This window comes from Osmerus eperlanus, chromosome 2, assembly GCF_963692335.1.
Source record: "Osmerus eperlanus chromosome 2, fOsmEpe2.1, whole genome shotgun sequence".
NCBI classification, from domain to species: domain Eukaryota; kingdom Metazoa; phylum Chordata; class Actinopteri; order Osmeriformes; family Osmeridae; genus Osmerus; species Osmerus eperlanus.
Window position 1 is genome coordinate 2,825,485 of NC_085019.1, and position 6,442 is coordinate 2,831,926.

Here is a 6,442-nt window from a genome sequence, read left to right on the forward strand (position 1 = left end):
AAATAAAGGTCATGAGTTGGGAGAGCACATTCACCTCTGTCCTAATGTTGTATTCCTGTGTACCGCTTGAAGAAGTTGTCGGCCTATAGCGCGAGCAGTAATCTGTGGCCAGGTATCGACAGAGGTTTGGTTGGGATTAGGACACAGAGGGCTCTTAACAGCCCTATAGGAGTGGAGAGGTTGTGGTGGAGGGCGAAGATAATGCATCAAACCTTTCTTTTGTCCACTGAGACACAAAAGGAGGTAAATGACGAAGGGAGATTTTCCCTGCTTGACTTGCACGCATGGAGAAACTCCTTCCCCCTGGACTCTGCACACTACCACCTTCTCATTGAGTCACGCAAACGACCTGGACTGTGTGTAGTTCTGCGTTAGTTTTTTTTAGAGCATCTTTAATAGGACAAAGATAGTGAAGAGCAACAGGAAATGTAAGGGAGAAATGTAAGGGAAATGGCTTGGGCTGGATTCAAACCCAGACACCTGCTGTAAGGCCTTAGCCTACATTGTACGCACACTTACATTTACATTTAGTCATTTAGCAGACGCTCTTATCCAGAGCGACTTACAGTAAGTACAGGGACATTCCCCCGAGGCAAGTAGGGTGAAGTGCCTTGCCCAAGGACACAACATCATTTGCATGGCCGGGAATCAAACCAGTAACCTTCTGATTACTAGCCCGATTCCCTAACTGCTCAGCCATCTGACTCCCTTGATGTCTTATATACCTTAAAGTGTATGTTTCCCACCTCACAACCCCAACTATGCTCACAATACTACTAGATATAAAGAGATGACATCATCCTATCATACCACATTGTTCATTAAACCCATACTTACTATCTGTCCAACAAAACAAAAAATATGAATGTTGATGAGATGTCTCATTTCAGAGAATCACTGTCTTTTAGCTGCTGTCTGGAGTCAAATTCAATGAGAAAGCTGTCATGGCTGTGATGACACCGTGGTCTCTCCATGGGCAGAATGAGCTCCAGCATGAATATTTTAACAGTCTTGGCATGCAGAGCTATGATTAGAGAACAATCACAGAACTGTCCAGAACCTGAGCTCAGCCTAAAGGTGTTTTAAATAGACCTCTCCCTGTTCGCATAAAACAAGCACACAAATAGAAACGCCTGTTTTCACTCTACAGGAGAGGTTTTTATTGATTCATTGATTGATTGATTGAAAATCACACAGAATCTTGTATACCTAGAAAGGGTTGTGTGTGTCGATGAGCACAAACACACTCACACAACTTTTCTCTTCATCTAACAAAGTCCACAATAATTGAGGACACATACACACGAAAACCAATAACGAATTATGTCAACATTCTTAAATTCTGTCCCAGACACAGCATACTACGAGCAAACACACATGGTTGCTCTGTTAACTGTCATCAAAGTTCCTACCTGTTTGTGTGTGTGTGTGTGTTTCAAGAAACTCCCAGGATGTCCTCACCCAGTTCAACCCTGCGTCACCAGCCCTGGGGTTAAAGGACCAATCAGTACCTGTCTTACTGCTCCACAACCCCTGACCTGGTGCACACCCTGCCGATCTGCAGTCTGGGCAATCACTCCGCAGTTTGTGCCCTGGAGCCGAGTTTCTGATGGGGATTTTTTTTGACAAGCTGCGTAGAAAACAGTGAGCCTCATTTACACACAGGCTTAATATAAACAAACATTGAGACATCCGAGTAAATGCTACATTTGACAATGCCCTAAAGGTAGGTACATTTAGGCCGTAAATAACAGCAGCGCGCTGATAAGGGACTCTAAGATGAATGAGACCAATACCGTAAAGAATGCACTCTGATGAGAAGGGTTTTTGGGACCTTTCGCTATTTCAGTGAGCTGAACAGCAGTGAAGAATGTCCAGAGTGGGAAATCAAACCAGCCATGTGGCTGTGGACTCCCCACTTATCACACAGGGGGGTGGAACACAAAGTCATCCGTTATCAGGCACTCACACACACACAGGATCATACAGTATTAAAGAAAAACAAATGCTGCATGCACAGTGGCATGGCTGCAGGAACAGATTGAGAGCCGTGTCAGCGAAAAACAGCTGCTGTTCCCATTAGAATTCATGTGCAGCTCTGCACGTCAGATCCATCAGAGAGCTGCTGGAATCCCAGCAGTGTTGTAGCTACACGCGCTTATCCAGACAGCAGTAATTAGGCACAGTGAAGCAGCTGGATTCGGTGGTGTGAGACGTCCTATTGGCTCGTTAAATGGAGAACAAAAAGAGTCTGGAGCGATGGATGCTGCCTATAACAACCTGCCACAGACTCTCACCGTGTCAGTAGATAACAGTGTGCGGGTGGTCAAACAACATCAATGTTTGAAAGTGTTTCCTTCAGTCGTCCTACAGTACAGATCAGTGTTACTAACACGTGACTGGGAATGCTCTGTATTCGGGGCTATCACTTTTGCAGGCGTTCAAACTGACGTGTGATTGATTTTGTCTTTTCGAAACACGGCACAAACACCCACTGCTCAATGCAGTTTCTGGTCCAGGTTCATTTATATTCATATGTCCATATTTATGACTGTCAGATTTGAAAACCAGGGTCATTTAAATTCTGGAATAAATGGCGGCGCCGCTGTAATCAATTAAGGCCACGACCTCAGCCCCATATAAGCACCATAAAAAGACGATTAAATTCAGTGAAAACAAATATGTAGGTGGTGTCACGTCTGTTTGGTTTATACACGCAAAACAATGACAAATACGGACTCCTGCTCCTTAACCTTCCGTGCTTGTGCATGTCAGCGAGCGCGTGTGTGGAATATGGCAATCAGAAGCTCCTCAGCGTTTCTCATGACTAATCCTGTTCCCTGGCGCACCATGACCGCCGAACAGTCCTCCTGGCTGTGTCGGAGAGATACTAAGAGAAGCACGTCACAAACCTGTAAACATGATGAATGTCCTCGGCCCTGTGAACCTTTTGTCTATTTACTTTTGTTCTTCTGCTTCATACTGATCTATTTATTTCAGTTTTTATGCTTCTGTCTCCAGCTTTATTGCCTTCTGCCTTCTGCCATGGAGTTACAATGTGCCTGATAAGCACTTCCCACCTGGACACATCGTTTGTCTGGTGCTAGCCCTTCTGTGAAATTATACTTGACAAACACATGAGCACATGCACACACCTGTACACACACACCACAGGAACACACACCCAAGCGCACACAGCCACAAACACATAAAAGGGGAAACAGAATGAGAGAGAGAGAGAGAGAGAGAGAGAGAGAGAGAGACTGTGATAGCAAGGGAAAGAGCAACCCTTATTTTCCCACCATAAGCAGGCACCCTCATTAAATTGCCACTTGAAGAATCTCCAGACATTGGGACTTGAGAATCCATCCACCTTTACAGCCGAGCAGGGAGATGAAGGCAGACTGAGAGCGCGAAATGGCGTGAGGAAGGGGGGATATCACACATAAGCAGAGAGTGAGAGGAGAGCAGGAACAGACCCCATCATTACAGACTGCCATCCTGTCCTTCCTTTAAGAGGAACAAGATGACCCTTGTCGTCCTGCTGTCTTTACTGAGCTTAATTGGGGTTTCCGGGGGGAAAATCCTGAGGAACTAAATGGCAAACCTTACCTCATCCCCTTTCCCTTGTCTGTCGGCCCCTACAGTAAATGAGCTGCCTCCGTTTAGAACATGGGTCACCATAACAATCATTCTTCCTGTCACACAGTAATGGCGAAGGCTATGCAGCCAGCAGGCTGAATGTGCCTACAGGATCCAGAAGCGGTGCTGCAGTGTGCAGGCAGTTTAGACATGGGCTCCAGAGGTGCTGAGGTGACTCAGAGAGGGAGGAGTGCCGTGCTGGAAGATCACATTAGCAGGATCATTCAGAGGAAATGCTTAGGTCAATATCTGCATTTGTCATGCTTCACCAGTCGATGCGATCATGTGAGAAAGAGATCAGGGTGGTTTGTTCTCATGATGAAGCAATTTTAAAGCAGCATAATGAATTACCGACCAACCCAGGAAGTGGTCCTTGTCCTGCAATCTCTGTGGTCACACAGAGATAAACCTTTCTCAATAAGCCTATATGGATTTATGAGCTGAAGAGATAAACACCACGACACAGCCAGCTAACCGATAATATAACTTACTTCACTAATTAATGGTCAATAAATCTATCCCTCTCAGTCTCTCTTTCAGTCTCTCCCCCTCCCTCTCTCCCTCTCTCTCTCTCTCTCTCTCTCTCTCTCTCTCTCTCTCTCTCTCTCTCACCCCTGGTGTGCCAAGCTAAACCAAACTCACAATGGCTGTTGGCCTGCTCTCTTGCCTTCTGTCCTGTGATAAGCCAAACCTGTCTCTCTGTCTCTCCCATTTCCCGGCCTTCTAAATACTGGGTGCACAGCTCGCTCCTAATCTCCAGCACACCGGGTTTGTTTTAGAAGCCTCAATATACTCCAGCACTCTTTCACAAAAAGCAGCGAGAACACTCTGTTTGAACATCTGCCTGCCTGCCTGCCAGCCTGCCAGCCTGCCTGCCTGCCTGCCTGCCAGCCAGCCAACTGCCCCGTAAAAAACATCCCTTTGCATTTAGATATTTCACTGAAGTGAATGACACCTCGCATGTCTTCTCTATGGGTGAGGTTGGATTGGACTTAGACTCTTCCAATGACTGGCTTTGTATTGGTAAACAAACACTGGGAGTCTGCAGGGGGGAAATCAGAGTGCTCAGCTGTCTCTGGAGAGCACTATTGATTGGCTGTCTGGTCTACAGGAAATTATTCTGTTTCTCAAACAGCAAAGCTTAGCCCACGTTATTTGCTCTTAATAAATGAGGTATGACACATGGGTCCGGTCTGACCCCGTCTGACCCGGTCTGACCCCGTCTGACCCGGTTCACCCCTCTGTGCTGTGCGGCCAAACAGAAGCATGGAAGCACAGGGTAGAAATTAGAACAGCTTTGGGCCAGCCTGGTAAGGCCTTTCACATGACACAACCAGGACAGAGATAGATAGAAAAGATCAAACAAGGTCACACCTAACAATGGTGTATATATAAAAAAACACTTAACAAGTGTCCTAAAAGTTGATTTGAACTCAAAACTAATACCTCACAGTTAACCGCCCATCTTGTTGTGTTTTTCAATCTCTGAGGAGGGAAAGTTTGTGTTTGTGTCACAGCAGATAATGAGAATGATTCAGCTATGTAGGGTGATGTGAAAAAAATTCTGCACACCCACTCGCCCAAAAGTACCTTTTGATTATTCATTTTTCTCAGTCAGATTTCCATTTGGCAGGAGAGAGCTGAAATACACATCCACCTGCTCAGCACAAAACACTTTTATCATTTATAATTTACTCCACAGCCACATACTGAGAGACAAACTATCTTGGCAATGCAGTACCAGTTTGTTGTTCGAGTGGAACACATTCTCACAGGTCTTAAACGTCTTATTAAGGGAAATTCATGGGAAAACAACGTCAAAAAAGGGTTTCTCAGTTATAATGTGTTGTACAAAAGGATTAGGGAGTCAGGTGGCTGAGAGGTTAGGGAAGCGGGCTAGTAATCTGAAGGTTGCCAGTTCGATTCCAGGCCGTGCCAAATGACGTTGTGTCCTTGGGCAAGGCACTTCACCCTACTTGCCTCGGGGGGAATGTCCCTGTACTTACTGTAAGTCGCTCTGGATAAGAGTGTCTGCTAAATGACTAAAAAATGTTTAAAAAATGTAAAATGTAACCTAACAACAAACAATATTATTAAATATGTTGTTTGCAACAAAAAGTACCCCCCCCCCCCAAAAAAAAAGTAGAGTACCTGAACCAATCTGCTTTCAGCAGAGAATAAATAGCAGATTCTTTCAAAACATAAAGCATCTGTTGTTTTACTGCCCATAATGTGATGGAGAAGTGTATCTACAGAAGGTGAAATATCCACCAAAACCAATTTCCTTTCATTAGCCCTCTCTAACAGAAGGGACAGGTTCAATCACATCCTTTCAGCACAGTGAAACTAAACTCAGACTTTAATAACATCTCACTCCATGCATAAGCCCACACTCAATATTAACTTTAATGTCTAGAAAGCAATTATACTGAAGAAACTTTATTTCCTAATTTCTTCATCTGATGTGAATGGAATCTGAAACAGAATAGATATCATGTTGGTTCCACAAAGCCAGACTTTCAATGTGTGATCCTGTTCCACAAAACAAACCGTGGCTGTTACACTAGCCAATCTCTGGGATGAACAACGCATTTGTTTACCATAGAAGTTATCTGAAAAGCCTGATGTGAATGTTCATCAAGCTGTGAGCTGAGTGATAGAGGCACCTTGAAGTTGAGAAGCCCTCATCCATCTACTTGACAACACCAAGTGAAGCCATTCAGATATAGACCCCCATCCAGGTCAATGGGAAGCAGTTTGGGGTCAGTTCTGATCTGGGTCTGGGTCTCACTCCCAGTCA